Here is a 26,305-nt window from a genome sequence, read left to right on the forward strand (position 1 = left end):
AAAACAGTCAACTGATCTTAGACAAAGATAATTCAATGGAAAAAAAAGATGTTTGAGAAATGATGTTGGAACAATTGGACATCCATAGGCACAAAAAAGAAAAAAAACTTGGACACAGACCTTATTCGTTCACATATATTGACTCAAAATGAATTATGGGCTTCAATGTAAAATGAAAACCTATAAAATTTTAGAAGAAAACATATGAGGAAATCTAGGTAACCCTGGATTCAGTGATAAATTTTTAGATACAATACAAAAAACCCAATTCATAAAAGAAAAAATTGTTAGGTTGGACAGTAATAAAAATAAAAACTTCTTCTCTGTGGATGTCACAGTTAAGAAAAATCAATGAACAATCCGCAGATTAGGAAAAACTATTTTTAAAGCACACATAAGATAAAGGACTAATATTGAAAATGTGATGTAAATATACTTAAAACTCAGCAATATGAAAAAAAAAGACAATTAAAAAATGGGCAAAAGATCTGAGCAGACAACTCTCCAAAGATGATATACTTATGGAAATTAAACGTAGGAAAAGATATTCTACATCATTTGCCATCAGGGAATTGCAAATTCAAACAACAATTGGATACCACCGTACACCTTTTAGAATGGTCAAAATCCAGAACACTGACAACACCAAGTGCTGGCGAGACCGAGAAACAGCTGAGACTCTCATCCATTTCTGGCAGGAATGCAAAATGTTACAGCCACTTTGGAAGATGGTTTAGTAGTTTCTTACAAAGCTAAGTATACTTTTACCATAAAATCTAGCAGTCATGCTCCTAGATATTTACCAAACTGATTTGAACTTATGTCCAAACAAAAACCTGCACATAGATATTTGTAGAAGCTTTATTCATAATTGCCCAAACCAGAACATGTAACTCCTAACTAACCTGAAAAAATATCAGACAAATAAAATTGAAGGAAGTTTTGAAAAATACCTGACTAGTAATCCTCAAAATTGTCAAGGTCATAAAAAAAACTATGAAAGTCCAAGAAACCATCACTGCCAAAAGGAACCTAAGGATACAAGACTAATACATGTAATGTGGTATCCCATGTGAGATTCTGGAACAGAAACAGGACATTAGTCAAAAGCTAAGAAATTGAATCAAATATAGATTTGTTCATTAATTTTAAGAAATGTACCATACTAATTTAAGATGTTAATGATAAGGAGAACTGGGTGTGGGATATAAAACAAATGTCTGGACTATCTTTGCAATTTTCTGTAAATCCAAAGTCATCCTAAAATTCAAAAGCTTATTTTAAAAAACACACAAGTTATGAAAACATGCAATGTGCAGCCATAGCAGTACTCAGAGGTAAATTTGTAGCTTTAAATGCTTAAAGTATATTAAGAGTTTGAAATCAATGTAGCTAGAAAAAGAAGAGCTAATTAAACCCACAGTAAGTAGAAGAAAAGAAATAATTAAGATAAAAGTGGAATGGGAAAATAATAGAGAAAATCGATATGGCCAAAATTTCTCTGAAAGAGCAGTAAGATTTGTAAACTTTTAACTACACTGATCAAAACATAAGAGAAACATAAATTCTAAATGTAAAAAGATATTATCCTTTTCATAGATAATAAGGGAATATATGTAGAACTTTATGAAAGCATGCCATTAAAGATAGCAATAAATGGACAAATTACTGAAAAGTTACAAATTAACAAAACTGATGCAAGAAGAAATAGAAACTTGAAGAAGCTGTATATATATTAAAGAAACTGACATAATAATTAAAAACCTTCTCAAAGAAAACAAATTCCATGCCCAGATTATTTCACTAGTTGATTCTACCAAATATATTTTAGGGAAGAAATAACAGAAATTTTTTATAACCTCTCCCCCAAAAAATTGAATAGGAGGGAACACTTCCTAACTCAAAGAAAGACAAGAGCAGAGCACTGCAGACTGATTTTCCCCACAAATACAGACACAAAATTTTTTGACAAAATATTGGTAAATCTGGTCCGGCAATATAGAGAAAGCATAATACAAAATGATCAAGTAGTTTCATCCCAGGAATGCCAAGGTGGTTTTAACATTCAAAAATCAGTGTAATTTATTATAAATCAGTGTAATTTATTCAAACAATAAACAAAAAAATCATAAAATTACCTTGATAAATACAGGAAAAACATTTGACAAAACTTAACACACAAGTTAAAAACCCCTAAATAACGTGGAATTGAAGGAAACTTTCTCAATTCAGTTAAGGGCATCTATGACAAATTTATGACTAAGGTCATATTGAATGCCCCTTGAATCAAGAGAAAACTGTCCAATATGGCAATTCCCTTAAGTGAAAATGAGATAAACAAAGAAACCTACTTTGAAAATATTATTAATCAGTTTACTGCCATTAAAGCCAGAAAAGAAAAAGTATAATAAATTCTGTTTGGGGTACAAATAAAATATATAAACAAAAAATAATGTGAGTTTTTAAATATTCTACTTTTCAATTTTTCCATGTTTCAATTACTTTAATGTTCTGGGGAAAAGTAACCACTTAAAAAACACACTAAAACAGATATCGCTTCCTGTAACCCACTCAGGTGGTGCTTTTCTTAGCTCTGGTTCCTTTTTGGGTTGTTTCCTCACACGTGCATTATCAGTCCTCCGTTGAATACTCAAAGAGGTCCCCCTGCCCAGTCTCCAGAGCTCTCCCTCTGTGCAGCTCTTTCATCTCCCAGACTCTGCCCAGCGAACTCTGCTGCCTTGGCCTCTCCAGACTCCCAGCTCTGCATCTTGCACCCACTGGGCTCTGCCTGGGTTCCCCCTCTGCATTAGTGAGGGTTCTCCAGAGAAACAGAAACAATAGAATATATATATATGTAATATATATATATATGAGATCTGATATATGTTTTACATATATAAAAGATGTATTACATATAAAACATAAAAGACATCATATATATTTACATTTTAATGTCTATGAAGATTTAATATATATTTTTTAGATGTGAAGAGTCGTACGGCTTATGCATTAGGGAGGTTGAGAACTTCCATGCTCTGCGCTCTGCCAGCCGGAGAGCCAGGAAAGACAGTGGTGTCATTCCACCTGAATCTGAAGGCCTGAGAACCAGCAGCAGTGACAGTGCGGATCTCAGTCTGAGAAAAGGAGATGGATGCCCAGCTCAAGTGCCAAGGCAGAAGGGACTGGATCTTCCCTTCTTTCACTCATTGATCTGTTCAGGCCCTCAATGGGTTAACAATGCCCACCTACACCAGGAAGGGCAATCTACGGAGCCCACCAATTAAAACGTGAATCTCATCGCAAACACCCTCAAAGACACACCCAGAAATAATGTTTAATCTGGACACCTGTGGCCCAGTCACGCTGACACATTCAATTAACTATTACACTCCCGTGCTCCACAGCCTGGAAATGCTCTCCAGCTGGTAAACTGGAGCGACCACAGCACTCACCTCTTTCACCATCTCCCTTCTCTCAGGCATCTCTGTTCTTCCTCGCCCGATGCTCAGCGCCTCGAGACCTGTTTTTGTGTGTATTTTGTCTGGTTCTTGGTTGTTTCAGGTGAGAGACTAAACACAGCGCTTGTTACTCCATCTTAGACAGAAGCAAAGCCTCCAAACGTTTATTTTTTATGTAAACAAATTATTAATGTTTTTCTTCATCATGTGTGCCTTTGACTAAGATATATTTTCATGTAAGGGACCTCATTTTTCACGCTCAATCCACCAGAAATTTATTTCTACGTATTATGCGAAATAGATTTCTAATTTCGTGAATAGGTTTTGGGTCATGGATGGCATTCTAGCTTTGCCTCTATCCTGCCATGGGGCCCTGGGAACTTGATTTCTTTCTCGGAGCATTGGTAAAAAAGGGCACAGTAACACCCTCCAATGGCATCATTACTTAAATAAAATGGTATATATCACTTCTTTAGTACAGTGCCAGGTATAAAGTAGGTACTCAAAAATGCTGGGGCTTTTTTTGCTCTTCTCCAAACAATATGAGTTATTTTCTGTAACTTATCTATTGAGTAATAATCTGTTTCATGTCTGTCTTCTGAACACACCATATGATCCATTTGTTTTGTTTTCTGGTCTATGCCCAGAACAAAGGGAGCGGCTCAGCCCCTTGGGTGCTGTCTATAAATAGCGTTGAGCTCCTGAAGAACGCCCTCCTCTCCTGCCTCAGCGCTCACCTCTGCAGCTAACGTGTGCCTCGATGGTTAAAGATTACTCAGTACAGCTGCTGTGGGTTGAGTGCGGCCCCTCCAAAATTCAGGTGTCGCCAATGGGGTAGTGATAAGAAGTGGGGCTTTTAAGAGGTGATTAGGCCACGAGGGCTCTTCCTGGTGAATGGGATTAAGGTCCTTATAAAAGAGGCTTCCTGCAGCGTTTCGTTCTTTCACCCTTTGTCCCTTCCACTGTGCCAGGACACAGCACTCCATCCTCTGGAGGATGCAGAGACAAGGCGCCATCTAGGAGGCAGAGAGAAGCCTTCTCCAGACACCGAATCTGCCAGTGGCTTGAACTTGGACTTTCCAAAACCGTGAGAAACAAATTTCTGTTCTCTATCAGTTACCCAGTCTCAGGTTTTTCGTTATAGCAGCGAAAACAGACTAAGATAACAACCTTAGGTGTAGGATTTATACAATTTTATGCACAATTTTTGAAATAATAAACTAAAGCCAAAGGTATAATAGACAAAGGCTGAAGTTTTAATAGACAAAGTCCAAAATTATAATAAACAAAGGCCAAAGTAATAAAAAGAAAAGTCTTAAGTTATAACAAAGAAAATACCTTAAGCCCTAGTAACTGGTACTTAAGCCCTAGTATCTCACATGCACCGTCCATGATATTTAAGCTGTACAAATACCCACTTGAGGCTCACAGTCCTTTCAGGTTCTGGTACCCGACAGAGTCGTAAGTCCAATTACCTTGCTCAGGTCTTAGCTGTAGGCTGAGAAGTGGTAGGTGTGTCTTTTAGGGGAGACTTGCGTGTGTATTGTGGCAGGTAGTGGATGAGTGGCAGCAGGAAGGTGTAAAAACTACAAGTGGCTAAACCCTTGCCCTTTGTTCTGCAGTGGACAGAGCAGGAGTGTCTAAGCCCTCACTGCCATAGCTAAACCAGCCAGCTTCAAATAAGGAGTGACTCAGAAATGCTGGAGAACATGGAAACAGAGGCTGAGAATGATGTTTGCTACTTAAATATCAACTGAAAAAGCAAGATTGGAATCCTGCCTCTCCAACGCTGACACAAGAAAGAAATTTACAAAACAAGACAAAGGAAAACTAACACCCACAGAGCTCCTTGGGTTCGGACTGGCTGTCGTGTGGATCACGAATTTTCCCTGGGCGTGGTCGAGAGTGTCATTAGGGTGCATTAAGCATCAGTGAACAGGGCACGGAGCCCAGGGAGGACAGCAGGCCCTCTCCCTGCCCCCGCTACTGCATAATCGATGATGCTGGTGACTCAAACTTGCTCCCAGAATCTCCTCCCCCATTAGCACCAGACCTGCCCTGTCACATGCAGCCTTTCCTTGATTCTGTGTCCTGGGGAGGGCGACCTATTCCCACCGTGGAGGGAGCCCCAGGCTTTCCAAGACAGCCACTTTGAGCTCCTGGACACCGCTGAATTGGGGAGGGAAGAGAAGCATTAAAGAGCCCTTACAGTTTTTATTTCTTTTATCTCATAACAAACTATTTTGGACTTGGACATCAGGGTCACCTCTCAGGCGCTTCCTGCCTCCCTCCCTCCTTTACTTCTCCTCTATCTAATTGTCTCCTGCACACCCTCCGCCGCCTGCCTTACTCTGAAGGGTCCCTTCCACCTCTCCCACTCTCACTCCTGTCAAAGCCCTCTCCCTACCCTGTCCCACCCCGCCATCTCATTGTCTGTCCCTTTAGATGAGATCACCCCGACTGAGTGAAGGACAGAGGCTCAGAAGAGGTCAGACATGAGCACGGCGGTAGCTGCACTGCTGCTGCGACTGGGCGAAGCCATCCATCACCGGCTCCACCACTCCATTAGGCCTCGCATGAAATATGCCCCACTCCGCCTCGCACAGCCATACGTCTCCCGGTCTAGACACCTTCCTGTTGTGTGGAGATCAATGCCGCTCGGCCATGCATCATGTGTCATCCACTGGCCTCGCTCTAATAACCGTGTCTATTCTCTAGTCTGCACTATAAATTATGGCACTGGGGAAGTACTATATTATTCAGCAACCTTGGTCACTAATGGATTATTGGGTTTATTGGTTGATAATGTGAGCTCCCTGTCTTTTTCTCCGCCCCCCCCCCCTTTTTTGGCTGAATCTCACTTTTATTTATTTATTCCTCTCTATTTTTATTTTATTTGGTTCAGGTTTGAGTGATGGCAGCTCAAGACTTCTGTCAACATGCTCCTATACCAAACCCCTAAAATGACGATTCTCTAAGATAAGCCGAACTAGAAAGAACTCTCTGGTCACCTATTAGACAATGGGCCAAGTCCAGGGACAGTTATTTAACCTTCTGCTTCCTAAGGTTTCTGCTTAGGAGACTTTTAACTGAGGGGCATTTTAGAGAGCGCAGGGCAGGTAGGGCGCCGAGCAGCTCAGAACCCCCTGGACAGTCCTCCTCTGGCCTGGCCTTTCCACTCCTTTGATTACTTACACTCACCGCTGCCAGATGCGGACGGTGACTACTGTAGCCCTGGCTCTCAGTTTCCCCCTCTGTAAAATGGGTGAGAGAAGTGGAGCTCAGGTGGACAGAAAGGACTGAAAAAACTTATGACAGTGAAAACTCTGAGTGTAAAAGTTTACAGTCGAGCCCTATTAACTATAGGAAAAGAGAGGGGTTCCAACTATCCAACTTTTCGAAAGCATTAAAACTTTGTATTAAAAATGACAAACTGGTATGAGGAAAAACGATTTTAATCCAAGAGCTGTCCAAAGATAGGCCAGGCTTCTTCCCGAGAAGAAACTCTTTGCCCCCACAGTTCGGACGGAGGATGCCATCTGGACAGTGTGGTATAACTCGAGCATCTGAGCCGAGATGGCATGCGAATCCTGTCACCCTTCAGGTTCACGTTTTCACGATCTACATGGCAAACAGCACTGTTCTGATACATTTTTAAAGGGAAATAATTTTAAACAGCAAGAAGGGGAGAGTAGTCAACCACTACCTCACAACCACCACGCTTTTCCGCGTGTCACTTGGTCTGTGTCCACCCCGCTGCGCCCCCAACTCTGTCCCTGCCATGCCTGGTTGTGCTGCGGACATAGCAGCTGGTGGGGCTAAGTCGTGGGTGCCTCTGAAAAGGGAAGCCACAGAAGGAACCAGAGTCTGAGAAAAGGTCGTCATCTGATGCCAAAAATGAGAAGTCTAGTCACTGATTTCCCACGTTCACTGGAAACGCACCTGCAAAGCCCCCTCAGATGCACCGTGGTCTCCAGGGCCCTCAGTCCCCACCGCTGGAAGCTGAGGGGCTGCTGCAGCTTCAGGGCCTGAGCTCTTGGGTTCGTGAGAGTTTTATGTCTTTTGTCCTTTAAAATAAATAGACTTTATTTTTCAGATCATTTCTAGTTTTACAGAAAATGTGAGCAGAACATACAGAGAATTCTCACATACCCTCTCACCGTCTCTCCCAGTTGCCCTGTGATTAACATCTTGCATTAATCAATGTGGTACTTTAGTTATAACTGATGAGCCAACACAGGTACATTATTATTAAGTAAAGTGAGTCGTTTACATTAGTTTCACTCTGTGTTGTCCATTCTACAGGTTTTGACAGATGTGTAGCAACATGTTTCCACGGACACAGCATCACACAGAGTGGTTTCACGGCCCTGAAAATCCTGTGCTCTGCCCGTTCATCTGTCCCTGACTGCAACCCACTGACGACCACTGCTCTGTTTACTGTCCTCATAGTGGACAGTATATTTTTTTCCAGCATGCCATTTTTTCCCAGAATGTTACTTTCCAGAATCTCTTGTCCTTGGATCCTTGCATGTTGTCATGAAGTACGTGGCCTTCTCAGACAGGCCTCCGTCACTTAGTAATGTGCGTGTAAGTTTCCATGTCTTTCCGTGACTTTATCGCACTTCTTTCCGTACGGAATGATGTGCCGTGTCTTTACTTATCCCTTCACCTACTAAAGGATGTGTTGGTTGCTCCCAGGCTGCGGCAATTATGAACAAAGCTGCTGTAAACATTCGGGTGCCAGGTTCTGTGTGGACATAAGCTTCCAGTCAGCTGAGTAAACACCTAGGAACATGATTGCTAGATCCTGCAGTTACAGCGTGTTTAGTCTGGTAAGAAACTGCTGACCTGCCTTGCACAGTGGCCCCGCCGCTCTGCGTCCCCACCAGCAGTGAAGGAGAGCCGCTGTCACTCCACAACCTCCGCAGCGTCTGGTGTGGTCAGCGTTGGGATTTGGGCCACTGTGATGGCTGCGCTGTGACACCGCGTCGTTGTTTGAATTTGCATTTCCCTGAGGTGTTTGCTGTTTAGCATCTTCCACGTGCACATCTGTCACTGTCATGCTCATCATGCTACCCCTTTACAACCAGGCCCCAAGCTAGAAATGTCCGCAGAAGGCTAGAAATGAAGCTGTCCTGTGCAAGGGTGGGCATCCCAGGAGAGGATGTGGGTGGGAGTGGGGGCCTTAAACGGCCAGGATACTTTTTTATGCCTTTTCCGTACATTCTTCTACTGGGCTAGACAGTGCTATCCCCATTTTATACATAAGTGATCTGAAGTTCAAGTTAAGTAGCTTACCTACATTGTGTAGCATCTAAGTGCTAGAGTTGGATTTCAGGCTCTTGCCTGCCTCCATCTAAAGTCCAGCTACTTTCCACTACACCACGTGCTTTTCCACGAGCAAGAGGCCCAAGAAAGGAACACCCTGTCTGTCTTCGCTTCCCTCGTCCCAACTTCTTTCTGGGCACCAAGGTGAAAAACAAGAGCAGAAGAGGGCAGAGGTCTGATGAAGAGCCTAGAGCATGGGCACATGGGGTCCAGAAGGTTCCCAGGCCGGAATGAGGAAGCGGAAGGCAAGCCGTCTTGCAGCCGGAGCTTGTAAAGCTGTAAGCAATCTTGTAGCTTCTCAATTGCATCTCTGAGTAATCAACCCCAAGAGCCTAAGCTGAGAGCCTCTGCTCACGTGAGCAGTGAACCAAGAAAGAGCATGTCTTTGCCCCAAGCTTCTCCTCCCCAGAAAACATGATGCTCGGGTAGAGTCCATAGCAGGCTCTGCGGCCCTGCCCTTGAGATACAGGATACAGGCACACTCTCCTCCTACCCCTAATCAGCCCTGAGGTCACTGGTGTGAAAATACCCCTTGAGGGCTCCTGGGACCAGAAAGTCAACCTGCTGAACTGGCCCAGGAGCAGACGGCGGCACCCGGGGATGCTGGCTCCACACGAACTGGCTCCTGCTGGCTCTTGCTGCCTCCCCAAGCCTGGCACGAACCTGCTGTTTGTTTGAACATGACAGTAATGTGTTCACCTAATTAGTAGATGTCAGAGTTCTCCAGTCTGTAGTTGGGATTTCCTGATGAATCACAGACATGCCCCCCAGTGGAAGCACCTCAGTGGACAGCGAGGGCTAGAAGCTCTGCAGCCCCTTCTTCCAGCGACCCCGCTCGCATCGCAGAGGTCTGGCCCTAGCCCTTTGGCCCTTCTGTGCCTCAGCTTCCCCTCATGTAAAAGACAGAGAATGACACTACCTAATCCCCCTCCCCCCTCCAGAACCAAATGTGTCACACTGCTTGCACTTCTCAGAGGTGACAAACAATATCAGCGGAAACCACTTCCTATAGGGGAGCAATTTCTGTGTGCATATGTGATGTCCACCCCCTGCAGAAATGCTGGCTGCCCTGTGGCCTGGCTGGGTTATCAGGAGTATGTCATAAGCTATGGCTTCTGCCAAGGGAACAGATTTACTGCCTGTTCTGAGGGCAAATTCTTTAGCAGAGGTAAACCCTGGCATGGGTTCTCTGGCAATAAAAAAAAAAAAAAAAAGCTGCCCCTAAACCAAGGCTTGGGCAACTAACAACCTGCCTCCAGACTTCAGAGTGATGAAAGCTCAACATTGTCCCAAATCTCTGCCCCGGATGGGAGCATCTGTGTGGAATCATATTCTAGTAAAAGTAGAAGTCGAGGCGGAGTTTGTGATGACATGTCCCTGGTACACATAAGCCACAAGACAGACTAGGTAGGCACCAGGCAGGAAATGGGTTTGCTGGTGGAGATTCAGGCAAAACCAGGGCAAAACAGAGCAAGGGTCTCTCTCTCCCACCCTCATTGCACCTGTTTTCAAGGTGCGCAGAGCTGTAATTTCTCCTCTCAGAACCTCTGGATGACTGAGAGGAGAAAAAGGTGGCTGCCAGGGGCCTGCAAGCCGGTCTGGGAACTGTTCAGCAGCTGCTATCTCCAGCAGACAGAATATCGCAGGGAGAATCCTCCCTAAAACACAGCTCGCCCCACCCTTGGTGCCCTGATCAGATGGGAGCCCCCTGCAAGGCACTGTTTCCCTGTCCTTACGTCCCATCAAGTTCATTTGTCCTCCCTCTTTCCCATCCCCTACCCCGATTCCACCACTCCTGAGCATCGATGCCTGAATCACATGCACTCACCTTGCAAGAAGACAGTTGAAGCTTCAGGAAACCAAGGACTTGACCGGAGAGCGGGAGTTTATAAGTATGTTTCATCCTGCTCAGGAACAAGCTACCTCACTTAATTAGGAGCTACCAAGTTCCCCTAGCAAGACGCTAGACTGGGAAGGAGCAGCAGGAAATCTGGGAGATGGAAATGCGGGTATAAAGCCCTACTATAGGGTGCGCTTTTTATTTACAGTTCCAAAGGAAGTAAGCAAATTCTATGCAATGAGCCACTTGCCTTCACCTGATAGGTTGTGCTTCTTACCTTGACCGTGTGGTCCCTCCAGCTCCACCTTCGCCCACACATGGCATGCAAGCAAGAGGTATCGACGAACAGTGCTGGGAACGGAGGAAAAACCACCCACCTCTGCCCCTTCAGCCTCAATTCAGAGCACGTCTACAGGCCCTGCTCACCTTTTCAGTTTATGTCACCTCAGAAAGCCTGAGGCAAATTATCCCCTGTGCACATGGATTCAAAACACTGTTCCGAACGTTCCTGGCTTAGTTCTAGTCAGAGCACTTTACCTTCAACTGGGCTTCTTTCTAGCACAAATATCTACAAAAGTGTTTCAGTAGTTTTTCTGCCATGTGGACTGAGCCTCAAATAACATATCGTCACTGGAAAGGCAAAAGTAGCACTGATTTTACCTGTCAAATTCTTAGTGTGATCAGTTTTGCCAGGTTACTTCAACACCCCAGGAGTAAATAAATAGAATTAAATAATATTTGGGGAGATCTTAAGCCCAGAATGTTTTCTGAAAAACTGTCCCAGAAAGCTGTGCATAATAATAAAGACAGGTGATGCAAGAAAACCTCCTGGCAACCTTAGGTAATAAAATGAATCAGGAACCTAAACTTGAAATGCTGTCACCTCTGAGTGGTAATTGTTTTGTAGCCAAACACTCTTGTCATCCATTCCTGTCCCCCAAATTGAGACAGATTCATGGTATTCTGGAAAGCATGGAATTCTGGAAGCTTTGGAACAAGGCCAGCTTTGATTCTAATCTTGAAGCTGATTGGTACTATTTGTGTTGCCCTGGGCAAAATCCCCAAAGACTTTCAGATTCCACAGCTATGCAGCAAGGATAATAATGTCTACGATTAAGCCATAAATGCTAAATACATGGAAGCTGTTACGTTGATTATAATAGCATCATCGTCATCATCATTAATGGCATCATTACTAATTATAAGACACTCTTTCGAATAAAAAAAAAGGAAGGTTACAATTGAAGTTTAAGGAAATGGAACAGAAGATAGAATGCATTCTGCAAGTTTACATTTACTCCGGGTCATTCTGACCTCTTGGAAATAAATCTCAGGAAGAAAGGAAAGAGGACCTCACAAAGAATATTAAGAAACAGGACTGCAATTTCAAAATTCACATAAATTAGACGAAAAAATGCAAAAAGACATAGAAGTACAGAGGATCCCCCTTAGTCAATGCTGCCAAAAATGCTATTATGTATTCACCCAACTGGAGTTCCTTCTAACAAACTGCCACTGAGCATATGGCTACCTTGGGCATTTTTTCATTATCCCAGAGTGTGTCTGCAGTCCCATGTCGGCAAACTCCATCTGTATCTCTATCAATGGAAGAAATTTCCATCAGGAAATATCAGCAGGCATCAGGGAAAGACCTTTCCAATGTACTGAGATCGAAGGAAGTGACGGCAGGGTTCCCCTCTCCCGCCTCGCTTCTTCCCCAGCCCCAGCCAAAAAACGTCTTGTTTTCTTTCCCAAAAATTATCCCATCACCCACCCCTGCCTGCTCAGGGGGAGTCTCTGGATGGTCCTTGGGCACGTGGTGCTGCACATGATGCACAAGCTGCATTCTGGGCCACCGAGCCCCCTCAGCTCCCCACTTAACAGGATTAAAGAGAAGAACGGGTGGAATGGACCTCCCACCTCTCTTGGATACTGCACCCAGAGAATGCAAAGACAAACAGCTCTGTGTGCTTTGCTGTTGTTGCTATTGTTATTTTAATCTCTTCATTCTGCACAGCACCCATCAGGACAAAATTGCAGGCAGGTTTTAACATCAAAAGTGGTGATGAATGTGCCTCTCTAGGCAGGGCAGGAGACTGTGGGGTGGTGCGCAGGGGTGAGACAGGTGGGGCAAGGGAAGCCTGCACCAGTGGCTGGATGTGGGGGCAAGAGCATTAAAAACATTGCCACTCTTGGACTGCCTTCTCTGTGTCTAACAGTCTGGCCATTGATATCTCAGTTGCATGCTGAATGGTGACCTTCCACGCTGCCTCCCCCAATATTTTTCACTGTAGTCCTAAACAACCATCATGTCAATGTACTAGTCTAAAGGTAAGTACTAAATGTGTGCTGCTTTTAGAAAACAGGCTCAGGGTACAAAACTGCCCTGCCTCCGTCCCCCTTACTCTGTACACCGGAGAAGGGTTGGGCGACGGCAGAGACTAAATGGATTGTATATTGACTTTTCTGGAGATAATTTCTCGGTACACATATGTCAGTATATATGATGTATTTGTTTTTAAATTTACTTACATGCAGATTTATGTGAAGGATCCACCTGAGACCCCAATTAACCATGCCAACATTATAGCTCTCCATCCGCCTGAGAAGAATGCTGTGGAAAAACTCTCACCATTCTGAAAACCCATTAATAACACAGGCCTCATTTGGGTGGTATTCACAAAGGGAGTCTCATTGATTAAAGAACCTCCTCCCAAGTGTCTTTGGACTTCATAGAACCCATTAGTAAAAACTAATTACAATTCTGAGTCAGATACAATGGAAAGAAAGATACTCAGAGTTGGATTTTGCAAGCTTATCTATTGGGAAAATGTGCAGCCCTGAGACAACGCTACGTAGTCAGTGATAGCAGGTGTTTATGTATTCACGTCATAGATCTCCACTAGCAAGGACAGCACAGGTCTAAGCCCCTACCATGCATGTCAGGTGCATAAATTGAGGTGGAAGGGAGGGGAGAACACAAGCCAAGCCAGGCACCTGAAGACACGGTCTCTGCAACATGCTCAGACTTCACAGACTCTATCCTTGCAGTTCATTATAACTAAATTTCTTCATACTCAACAAGATACACTACATTCTCACCTCCAACTGGACATCAGGAGCCACCAACTGAAATGTTAATTCACCATTGTTGTGGCCCAAAGCATATCCCATCATTTTTCCCTAAATCCTATATCATTTTGGCAAAATAACATGAAACTGCTACCAGTCTGCTCTATATTGTGTTATGTATGCAGCTAGCTGTCCATCTACATACCTACATCGCCTCTAACATGATAAATATAATGCATTTTCACTTTTATTTGTTCAAGTCCTACTCCCCTTTTTAAGGTCCAGCTCTCTCATTTTGGACATCATTTCTCCTTACAACCGGTTTCCACTGTTTACACCCTTGTTATGCTTGTCTCTTTCTATCTCCTGATACATGCACTTATATTCATATCTTACTTCTGTTAGTAGAATTTTCCATTCTTGAGGATAAAATCCATAGTTATTTCTTCTCTCTGCTTCCACAGCACCTAATTTTCTTTAACATCTAGAAGACACCCTGTAAATGTTGGTTGAATACATGAATAAATAACTTTTAATTATGCTAAATAAATGCAAGGTGTAATATAGAAAATGCATGTTCTATTCATGCAGGTGGATGTAAGATGAGGTGTGACAGAGAGAGCTTGGCCTGGGCATGCACAGAAAAGCAAATATAAGGAGCTCAAAGAGAACAAACTGCAAAATTCCAAGCTCTCTTCTATCTGCAGCTTTTCCTTCTCCTGAGATTACTTCTTGCCACAATGATCTAGGACTCACACTGCTCATTGGGATACACAATCCATCTTCAGGAGCCCATAGTCACAAGAAGAAGGGAAGAGGAGGAAAAAAATCCCTAAGCACATTTCACCACTGGTTTTGATCCCCAGCCAAGGCCATCCACCTGCAGAGATCCCCCCAACTATCACACTCCCACTGCTCTGGCCGATAACGAAGATAATTGTTTCATCCGCTTTGTCAAAGCTGAAATGAAAAGAGGGCAAAAGCAAAATGATGCCATCATAAATCACGGGGCTGAGACAGCAGAAGAGGGACAAGATAGCAACTTCATTAAGGGTTATGTATTGTGCCATTAAGTTGGCGGGGGTCACCTTTCATGTCACACTCGGCCTCCGTGATGCATTGCCAGCTCTTCTTTCCAATAAAATTAAACGGAGATGTAAAACTGATTAGGGCCGTGTTTGCTGCGGCCTGTGGCAAAAGGAACGGTGCAGGGGATGACTGATGTAAGATCGCAGCTGGTGCACAATGGCAGCAGTTTCTCTTCCTGGTCGTTTCATTGCTGACCTTGCCCATTAAAAGAAGCCCAGCTGCATTGGAGAAAGAGACACTTCATTTCCCATCACCTCATGACCTCACACAGCCCACATTTCCCCTGACCACTGGCCCTCACCAAAACAACATGGCTGCAGCCCTGCAAGCGAGAGTTTGGGCAGAATAGCTCGTTCCCATTGTCACCCTGGATGCCACTGTTAGCATCTGTCTGAATGCTTCGACTCCTCAAACAGTGGCTGCAGACAATTCTATGCATCACTAGTCTTTAAATGACACTATGCTGAAAATCAGGTTATCGGCCTGCTTGGCCTGAGCCTCAGACTCACAACGCCAGGGTCTCTCTGTGTATTCTCAGTTATTGCTAAGGTATGGAATCTGCTATCAGCATAACAGAAACCGACTTCATACTCACAGTAACAAATTATGCCTTTCAACACTTTATGAACTCAGCAGTCTGGACAATCTCCATAAGCCAAACTCTATCCACTGATCAGCCAACAAATATTTATTAGAGCGAGGTCTGTTAGGTACCAAGCACTGTGCTAGCCACTGAAGATAGGTGGTTATGCCCTGGCTTTCTGGGGCTCACAGTTGAGTGGCATTTTCCACTGGAATAATGTCAATAGCTCACATGCGTTGAATGTTTACTGTGTGCCAAGCACTGTTCTCTGTGATTCAGAACACATGGAATCTGTGTAACAAGAGAATGATTATTAGCACTGTCCCCTTGTACGGACGATGTATTAGTTCGTTTCTGTTGCTTATAGCAGAATACCCAAAACTGGGTAATTTATAAAGAAATAAAATTTAGTTTTTACAGTTTTGAAGGCTGGGAAATCCATCGTCCAGGGGGTGCATCTGGTGAGGGCCTCCTTCTGCGCGGGAAGTCTCTACAGAGTCCCATGGCGATGCAAGATACCACATGCTGAGAAGGGCCTGAGCAAGAAGGCTGAGCTGCTCACTCCCTGTCCTGCCAAAGCCTGAGAACCACTCCCTGATAACTCATGACTCCATGAATGGGTGAACCCATTCACAAGGGTACGGTCTTCATGATCCAATCACCTCTCAAGGCCCCACCCTTCAAATACCAGAATTGGATTTCACACCCTCTTATCACTGTTACAATGGAGATCAATTTTCCAATATATGAGCCTTTGGAGGATACATTTGACCCACAGCAGATGAAAACACAGGAGAAGGCAGAGGCTGAATACCTTGCCCTGGGACCAGTAGAACCAGTATTTCGGTGGCATGAGTGAAATCAGAAACTAATCCTGAAGAAATCTATTTTATTAACATTTTTTGCCTTTTTCTTAATCCCATCCACACCCTAGTCAAGTTGCTTATGTATTTTATCCAGCTTTCAAGAAGAAAGAGTATGTCTTTATCGAGTGGAATTCATGCTAGATTTCTGTTTTCCTTTGGGTTAGGACTGCCAACAAAAAATGTCATGTATATCCCAGTTAATAAACATTGAATACCACATGATATAAAATCCCGTAGGGTTTTCTCCCTCATTATTTCACTGGATGTCTGAAGTTGGCGCTTTTACGGTATATATAGGAAACTGGGAAGGCCCATCGGTCCATCCTGCAAATGTTATATCTCAGCCTACTGTTGGCATCAAGATCATGGCAAACAGCGGCAAAAAAAAAAAAAAAAAAAAAAAATCCTGGCAAACAGAGCAGCAGGAAACAGCTTCTGCCACAGCTCTGACATGTCCTGTGTGACCGGCTCTGCCTCCACATTCTCAACATAACAGAGAGAGGAGATGACGTGATTCTACAGTTCCCTCCCTCGCCTTTGTCTTCAGGAATCACAGTGGTCACACACACTTATAGATATGACCTCACCTTCACAGTGACCCCTGCCACAGTGAAGGGAGATTTGTTTTTTTCAGACTCACTCACCATGAGCTTACAACCTTGATCTGTTTGTCTGTCTAACCAATGGTCTGTCTTGTCCCACCACTTCCTAGGCTCTGACAGAGCCCAGGGATTGCAGCCGTGCTGGTGGGAAGACTGTAAATGACACATAACAGATCCTCTGCCAAAAAAGTGATTAGACCAGAAACAGACTAAGTCAAACCAAACTATTCCTACCACCACATCTAACCGTGACCCCACACCTCAGGAAAGAGGCTTTGCATAAATGAAGATGGGGCCAGTGCGTGTTTCCTGTGATGACTCATGCAACATGGATTCACAGGCCCCACACAGCCAGCCACCCACCCATAAGCAACAGATGAGAAACAAACACTGAGTAAGACCACGCCTGTCATGCCATTCCTCCCCCACCAACACCCACTCACTCCCCCCATCCAGACCCCAGCCCCATGCTAGACAGCTGCCTTGGCTGCAGAAAGGAGGCTGCCAGGCTAAGGGACACCACTGGAGCTGGGATTTCCCTGTGGCTCCTGGGGTTTTTCCTACATCGTGAGATAACAAGAGGGAAACCTCTCCTCTGCCTCAACTGCAATGGTAAATAATGTTTTCACTTACACGGCACGCACACACTGTCTGTCCACAGTTGTCATGACATAGAAGCTTTACAACACTATCATGAGGTGAATGCTGATATCCTCACTTTAGAGACAGGAAACCCCTGCTCAGAGATGAGCTTGGGGCCCCCCAGTGCTGAGGTCACAGAGTTGGCCTGGAGAGAAGAGTCACTTCCAAATGGAAAGAATTGTCACTACTTGGCAATTCTGTCCAAAAACAGTTGGCATAGTAGACTCACACCACATCAGCTGTCCTGGCCTGCTCAGGACGACTTCCCACTAACCTGCCAAGGAAGAAGGCAGGAGCCTCCAGCTCCTGTCTACTCCGTGCCTGTCTTTAGTGTCCTCAGGAGGCCAAGACCTCATTTTCCTCCCCTGCGCCCAGGCTGCAGGGCCCACCTTGGGCTGAAATGCCAAAGCAGCCAAGGAAAGTAAATCCTGTGGCCAGAAGTTACCCTGGGCCTGTGGCCTGCACTGCCCCTCAGGAGAAACACTCATTATTCAGACACTCACTACAGAAGTGTTGTACTTATCTCGAATCTGCTCCCATGGGAAACCGATTGGGATCGGGCGCATTGCCTTGCCTTTCCCCAAGATTTAGGGAAGAAAATAACTAAGATTGGAGGATTCATCTGGGCAAAACAGATGGAAGCCTCATGGCAAGCAATGCTGTAAAGAAAAACTTCCATTATTCAGTCAACACGTGCAAGCTGTGGCTTAGCAATGCACGGGGCGAGAGGGAATGTGAAGATGAATAAGGCTGTCCTCGTGCCTAAAGGGTCTGCTCGGTGCCCCCAACACCTTCCTGCGTGGGCAGGGGAGGAGGGAGACTGCATGTCCACCCTGTGCTGACACCTGCCCTCTGCCTTACTGTGAGAGCCAGAGCCAGCAAGAATGTGCAAAATAGAGCTGCAGTCCTTTCAAGGACCTTCTCGCTAATATTCTCCAAGCCAACATGGCACCAAATCCCTGAAAACAGCTCGGGAGTACCTTCTCCTACATCTTTATTTAATTTTCCAAAAACGATTATGATCCACATGGCCAAAGATCTGGATCTGAATCCAGGCATCGCCCTTTCCTAGCTGTGTGCTGTCAACAAGTCATCTCCCTCTCCAACTCTCAGTTTCCTCTCAGGGTCCGGCCTGGACCAAGGGTTTTCGGATTCTGTTCTGCGTGGCCCTAGCGTTCACTATGTTGAGCACATCGGCTCCACTGTGGGGTCCTAGGAGGCTGCATGGTGGGCTTCCACCTTTCCCCATCCTGCCTGCTCCAGCAGAGCAGCCCCGCTCACACCTCTCTGTCACACTCTGTGAGCCATAACATTGTCCTGGGGAAAGGGCTTTCCCCTGGAGACACAGAAGCCACTTTTGAAGTCACTAAAGTGGTTATCTGTGGTCTCTCCAGCTCTGACATTTTGTGACGTGCACTTATTTTCTATAATTAAAGGTCAGCTGGTGTAGGGTTGGCGCTCCCCATAAGGCCTAGCAGGTTTTCCCTGAGCCTCCCTTACCTGCCTCCTGGATTGTTACTGCAGGGGCACAGTAGAGCCAAGCCTTCCAGTCTCCCAGGTCCCCATAATGAACCACAGCTTACTCATTCAGCAAATATCTACTGAGTGACTCCTCTGTGCTGAGCAGGCTGCCAGAGGCTGAGCTGGCTTCTTCTCAGGAACCGGTTTTCTGGAAACTCCCCACAATCCCGGTGCACGTCAGCCCTGGGGTCAGGCTGGCCTGAGCTTCAGTCCCGGCTCATGAACCGCATGACCACACAGGGAGCTTGCCGACTCCTTCTGAGCCTTCGTTTGCTTGTCTGTGGAATAATGTGCAAAGATCAGTGACAGTGTTGCTGAAAGGCCACCACATGGTGAGAGTGGAGACATGCTTCACCCCCAGAAGCAAAACAAAGCCTGCGTCGCCCCAGCGCACACTTCTGTTTTCCTCCTCAGCACTTCACACACTGTGTTCCTTCACTGACTCAGCGAATATTTACTGAGTGACCACCAGCTTCCAACCCCTGTTTTAGGCCCTGGGGGACCCATCTGTGACTCACAGACACTGCTTGTTTGTCATTCTCTCTCTATCATGCCCACCAGCCTAGCTGGGTGACTCAGCCAGGGCACTTGACAGAGTTTTCTTGAAGAATGGGTAATGATGCATCTGACGGCCATCCCTGAGGTTGCCAGGTCTGTGGGAGGGGACACTCAAGAGCCTTCTCCAGACTGTGGCTTGGGAATCTGTGGGAGGCTGGTGACACCTCGGGTGGCACTCACTACCTGCTGTGTCACCCCTCTGCCCCACACCCTCTCTACTGTCCACACCTGCCACTAGGTGCAGAGGCACAGAGGCAAATGCAGAGATGGGAAGAAGACACGGTTGTGGTGGAAGTCAACTAAAATTTTAAACTTCAAAATTTGATGAACTGCGAGAAGCCTCTGGAGCCCTTTTGAAACCCTGAGTAGACGCCAGGTACACACACGGTGCAGGTGGGAGGCTCATGGCCCTTCCAGCCACTTGGATCAAGCACGTGGACTTTTCCAAGAGGACTTTAGCGAGGATTTATGTTTCTTCTCGAGTTCTCTCCCACCTCCTACCATTTGGAAAAGATGTCATAGGGGCCAGCCAGGGCCATGGGGGAACAGCAACAACAGTGGGGATGAAGGAAGAGGGTGCTGTGACAGGCCACCAGCCCTCTCCCTGGAGGAGTCCCCCTCACACTTTGCAGTTATTTAAGGCAGAGCCAGGGAACAAAAGAAAATAGCTAAAATGTCACCATCCCCAAATCACATTGTCAGCTGGGGGCACTTTCAGGACACAGAGAGATGGGCGCAGCGTCCATCCGAACCGCAGGGCTGGTGCCCATCACAGGTCCAGGGCCCGCTCTTCCAGAGCTCCGGCCAGCAGGGCGGGTGCATGGGTGCACGTGCACGCTGCTCCCTCGTGCACCACCACGCAGTCAGGGAGCATTGCTTCAGGCTTACTATATTTCCAGTCTTCTTCTTTAACTGAATAGCAACTGGTGGTGAGTTGGGTTGAGCCAGAAAAAGAAAAAAGGATTGGATAAAATATCACCATGGGCAGCTTGAAGCAAAGCAAACCCGGAACCCCCCAAAGCAGGGCAGCTTCTCCCACAGAGAGGTTTCTTAGGCATCTAGTGTGGCATTCGAGAGTCAGTCTGGCTGGAAAAGTAATGGGCACGAAAGGTCTGTAATGTTGTTTCTAAAGGTAAGCGCTGCTCACCTAAAGATCCTTGCCACACTCTTCAAGTCAAGGATCACATCTATACTTTTTCCTCGCATAGCATCTGGCATAGAACGAGGGTTTGATATGGACTGTTTGGATGCATGAAAGAATGAATGAATGAATGAGATCAGAGGGAAAGATGTTTCACCAAAAAAGCAGTAGGGCTGAATAGAGAGGGGAGAAGGGGAGGTAGGAAGGGTCAGAGGAGCTGGAACGACTGAGTGTGTCCAAGTCAAAGACACAGTCACTTCTCATTTGCAAGACACGAGGAGAGCTAGACTTAAGATGAAGGCCTGTCCTCCACGAGCACATGATGCACAAGCAGAGGGACCACATGTGCACAAAGTCGTGAACAAAAACCATGGTTACAATGGCACAGACAAAGTGCTGGCAACAGGGGCCCAGCAAGGAAAAGCTCAGGATAGAATGTGGGTGTTAAAAGGAAGATTGCCCCACATTGTGGGGACACTTCTGTTTTGGACTCTGGCGATAGAGCACAGAGGCTTGGTGCAGCCCGGCCACCCACTGGCCAGCAAGAAGCCTCCTCCTCGCAGGTCACAGGACGACAGTGAGACCTGAGGCCTCACCACTGTCCCCGCCCCATTTGCCTGCTGACCCAGGGGCCAGGCACTGGGGGTGGAAGAATTTGGCTTAATGCCTTTATATAGATGAGTTAATGTAAAGGCTTTCCAACACAAGCATGTTTTTCTACTCCTTCTCTCTGACCTTGGCATTTTCTTTCTCCACTCCAGGCTCGGCGCTGTCCTGTGGCCAGGTTTGCCTCTCATTTGTCAATGTTATTATTGAATTTTCAAATGCCAGTAGTACACATAAATCAATGGCTTTCTTCTCCCTACTGGCATATCCCTGCCACATGTGGTCATTCATTTTTTTAATAAGTCCTCCTCGCCTTTCACCCATTTATAAAAATGCATCTTGGGCCCCCACCGCCGTCCATCACTCGGAGAGCCGGCTATTTGTTGCCCCTGAGTGCTTATTCATCAACGTTTTCAAAAGCAAAATCACTCTTCGCCTCCTGCTCTTATTGTGCCATCAATCTTGACCAGGGGATCAATAAACTTCGCTTTTGCAATTTCCACCCCCCACCCCCAGCTGACTCTCTCCAAAGCGCAGTCTTTTTATTTACATTTTTAACTGATCATCAGTAGAGGGGCGGCGGTGTCAGGGAAGGGAAGGGCTTTCATCTGCTCCCGAGGCAGCAATAACCATTCATGCGTCGGTCATTTCACACAGTAACCCAGCGAAATTGATACGCAACTCTTCCCTGTCCAGGGTCCACCCGCGTAAATCACAACCCGAGGAAACAAAGGCCGGCCTGAGCAGTGTGTCTTGCAGGCAGGCAGGCGAGGAACCAGGCAGAGAGACTCACCCACCCCACGTCTTCTTGGAGGAGAGGCGTACTGATTTCCAGGAATTTCTCTGCATTGTTTTATATGTGTTAAGGGAAAATTAAAATGAAAGGGTCCAAAGTGTTAAGAACAGGCGAGAAGGCTGAATTTAAACGGGCAGGCGTAGCAGGCTGGCAAAGGGGCCCTGAGTTGACTGGCCCATCAAATCTCCCCGAGGCTTGTAGACGCATCAAGTTCACAGGGCTCCTGCCCTCTGCTAGTGCTCGCACGGAGGTGGACCACTGCCTGGATCGCAGAGCTCCATGGAGATAAGTGCATTGGGGGGCTTCTGTGCACCCCACTCTGCGAGCACCTCCTCGGGATGAACTGAAGCACGGGTGAGAGGACATGGATCCACAACCCAGCCTGCGGTGAAGACAAAAGCATAGTTCTCATCTCCGTTTGGTTTTTCCATTACTATTTGAACTATCAAACTCCTTCCTACAGGGCTTCCATGAAGTGTGCCTGGTTAACTAGTCAGGAAGCTTGCAAGGTTGATCACTAAGACCTTGAGTGTGTTAACAGTGCCCTCTCTCCCTTCACTACTTTTCTCAGCTTAATAATCATATTTGCTAAGGGAAGTTGGGGAAAAAGATTTATACTTTTGCAGACCTACTCTTCTCCAGATGTTTTACATACACTCTTATACAGACCCTTACAACAGCTTGCCAGGTTCCTTTTGTGCCCATGTTTCAAGGATGGGTAAAATGCCATACAGAGATAAAGCTACTTGCCCAGGCTCTAAAATTTGAATACAACTCTCTCTGACTCCAAATCCAGGCCTTTTCAGTGTCAGTTCTAACTCCAGTCCACAGAGGTCACCTGACTTGACTCAGGGAAGACCCCAAGAGATTCCATGGAGAGCACTGCATCTGATCTAAAAGGACAGTCTCCTTTTCCACCACAGAGCCATCAAATTCCTGTCACAGGTTTGGTGACAAGAGAAGATCAGGGTCCCAGGGGCAAAGCTGCCCCTAGTGTCCAGTGTCTGGACCCAGTAGGGCCAGAGGAAAGAGCAGTGCATTGGATCACAGGACATCTACTCCCAAGTCAAGGCGAGTGGCCATCACTCTTGAGAAGGTCCTTTCCCCTTTCTGAGCCCCACTTTCCTCAGCTCTGAAATTAAGGAGTACAACTCTATAATGCCTAAGATTTCTCCTGGATGTGAAGTCTCTATAATCCCTCCAGTGTTTCCACTGGCATTTTCAGAGGAGGTCAGAAGCCTGGTCTGCACAGTGCTGGCCAGAGAGTGGCACATGGCAGTGAAGTCCTGACTGTCCATAGCTCTGCAGGGCCCGGGAGCTCCCAGACAGAAGAGAGTCTGCATTGGGCAAACGTGTGCTGACTTCTCTCTCTAATCTCAGCCACGACAGGGGACTAAGATTCAGTTAAGACACTGAGTTGGGGGCTTTCAATTTTTGGATTTCATGGAGAAACAGAATTTTAAAATAAAAATATGAAATATATAAAATCTTTTTGGTCTGATATCGTGTTGTCAACTTTTTATTTGGCTGAATAAGAACATTTTTTAAATGACAATCTACCGTCACCATTATATCACAAAGAAAGAACATCTTAACTCCTCAAGGAACAAAAAGAAGGCAATTACTAGGGACAGGCCCTGGTCCGCAGACTACCGATTGGGACCACTGCAGCAGCCTACTCATCTATCAAACTAAAAAGGGTATATTGTCCCAAGGAGAGAGACCGTGTAGTGAGGACCGCACTGATAGCCCCGTCTCTGAGCTACATATATGCATAGCGTGCAGCTCAGTAGTTGAATGTATGCACACTACTCGGGGGGGTTGTTATTGTTAAGTACTTAACTCTGTCCCTTCAATGAGACTAAACACTCCTTAAATACCAGGGCCATGTCTTACCTTGGATTTTTCATCACCTGGTAGAATTAATCTTGTTATTTGGCTGTGCCTGTCTGAGATTTGAGGGCGAGCCCACTTTTGTGCCTAGACTGAGCAAATGGTGAGAGTGGCTGAGCCAGAGCTGATATGTTCTTGGGGATCATGTCAGTCAAACCCATGAGATGTACAGGCAGCCAAACCTGGAGCTTTGGGCACAGCCCTGGACAGCCATTTCCAGTCCCCCTGGAGCCTATAGCCACAGCAAGTTTAGACACAGCTGCGGGGGGGAGCCCAGGAACCTACAGGAAGTAGAGATTCTGACCAGGGAACTCTGGAACCACCGCCTGTCCCTTGCTCACCTCGTGAGATGACGTAATGATCAACAAGACCGGATCGATGAGTGTAGGCTCCGGCATGGCTGACCCTAACACACACGGCAGAAAATGCTGGCTCGTCGCTGTGTGCTCCTGACTTAATCCCGGGAAAGGCTCTAGAGAACACCCATCTTTGCCTGAACACTAGCCAACCTGTCAGCCTCGGTGCCGCCTCAGTCCTGGGCACAGGCTTATGTAACTTCAACTGTTTTGCTAATAGGACAGAAATAAACAATGAATGACTGGTCACTTTAAAAGCCAGCTCCCCTGCAAGGGGAAGAGAGAGGGAGGAAGTGCCTGCCAAAATAATAAATACAAACCCAAATCTGCAGCATTTTGTGGTTTGACACTTAATTGATTAACTAGTTTGAGGCAACAAGATTTAGTGTTCCTGCAGATTAGTGTCGAAGGCATAATTACAGCAAAAGTTCCCCTCTCCAAAAAGCACGGCAGCTGCAGCTCCGCAGTCCAAACCTGCATTAAAGCCCACATGTTACAGCCGATAGACACAAAGGGTTTTTTGGAACACGTCCCTTTTTGGCTCCGTGCACTGGGATTGCTCTGGAAAGGTCATTTGGTGCCTTATCAGCATAGACAAAATCCCCTGCCTGTAATGTATGTGTTTATTCTCAAATTAAATATATTAATGTATTATTTGTTCTTAAAATGTCATGGAATAGATAGTGAGCTCAGTCCTCCTGGCAGACCTTTGAAGCTTAAAGAGTAATGTAATAATAGTACATTAATCCATAGGCCGTTCAGGCATCTCCCCGCGGAGGCCCAGTCTCTGGTTCATGCTCCAGAACACTGGATTCGCTGCACGTGATCATAGGAGCCCCTTTCTTTAACAATGGGAGGCTTGATGGAGGGGGTCCTGCTGAAGCCGAGCAAAGGCACAGTCCTTCTGTTCTTTAGGTGGAATAATCCTACTAGGGACTTAAAACAGGCAATGGCCTACATGCCTCCGGCTTAAAAATAATTTCAGTGAAATTGGAGAGTGAGTTTGAAAGCAATAGAACTCGATTTCTTTGCCAACCTCCTTTGGCCAAGTTTTCATACGAAGCATGACTGAATGTGCTGAGTGATCCTAGCTCGGAGGCCTGGGGACCATCCCCTGGGACAGCAAATGCAAGAGCAGCCAACACAAACACACAGCACTCACGTGGGGCCTCGAGCCGGTGGGTGCTGCAGCCCAGATGTCGGGAGGTGTAGGCAGGAAGGAGGCAGAGGAGAAGGCCTCTAAACCCAACCACCCTGGCATCTGCTGCAGCAGAACGTAGCAAGCTCTGCTTCGGTGTTATTGAAGGGCTTTTGCTTCCATCCTTGGCCCTCCCTACTCCTCTGAGTTCTGGCTTCTGTGGCCCCAACTCCATTGGACTTCGGATGAATTGCAGTTCTACCCCTAGCTCCTGCCTACTCTCAGCCTGCTCTCTCTTTGTGTGTCTCCTTCCAGCTCTGGCCCTGGACTCCCAGCTGCTGTTCCGTGAGTGCTGCAGGCTGAATGCTGTCCACTCCTTTATTCCTCTGCTTTAACTGTTGGCCTTCTCCATACCAAGCAGCTGAGTGTCTTAGATTGGGTCCCCCAGAAACTGACTCTGAGAGGTGTGGGGCTTTCAGGAGACAGCCTCTGCAGACAGACCCGTAAGAAAGCCAAGAAGGCAGGCAGAAGCAGAAGCTAACGCATAGTTAAGGCTTCGACCAGTCCTGGAGCTTTGGATCTTGGATGGCCCTTGAGCTTTGTCCCAGACGGAAGCAAGACAACCAGGCCTTTCCGTCCCTGCACTCATCAATCACTGGCCACACCCCTGGGGAAGGCACAGCCTTGGGCAAAGCAGTTCCCTGGGCAGGGCGATTCTCAGTGACTGTGCCTCTCTGTGTGCTCTCAGCAGCTGAGGCTCCCAGCAGCTGGAGGACAGACATGTCGGTCCTGAAGAACTGCCAGGCCTGGGTG

At 46.2% G+C, this 26,305-nt stretch overlaps 2 long non-coding RNA genes across 2 annotated transcripts in view; both read right to left on the reverse strand.

The window, feature by feature from the left end:
* The window catches only part of LOC134362218 (uncharacterized), a 42,321-nt gene extending 23,072 nt beyond the window's left edge, over nt 1–19,249 (reverse strand). The window contains exon 1 of the long non-coding RNA XR_010021525.1: nt 18,984–19,249. This is a non-coding gene — a long non-coding RNA (uncharacterized LOC134362218). The remainder of the gene's footprint in view (nt 1–18,983) is intronic.
* Nucleotides 19,250–21,834: 2,585 nt separating this feature from the next.
* On the reverse strand, nt 21,835–24,468 carry LOC134362240 (uncharacterized). The gene is made up of 2 exons (XR_010021526.1): nt 24,340–24,468; nt 21,835–22,487 (listed from the first exon to the last, which is right to left on the reverse strand). It is a non-coding gene; the product is annotated as an uncharacterized LOC134362240 (long non-coding RNA).
* Between the last annotated feature and the right edge of the window lie 1,837 nt (nt 24,469–26,305).

The sequence above is a fragment of the Cynocephalus volans genome, chromosome 13 (assembly GCF_027409185.1).
Source record: "Cynocephalus volans isolate mCynVol1 chromosome 13, mCynVol1.pri, whole genome shotgun sequence".
NCBI classification, from domain to species: Eukaryota; Metazoa; Chordata; class Mammalia; order Dermoptera; family Cynocephalidae; genus Cynocephalus; species Cynocephalus volans.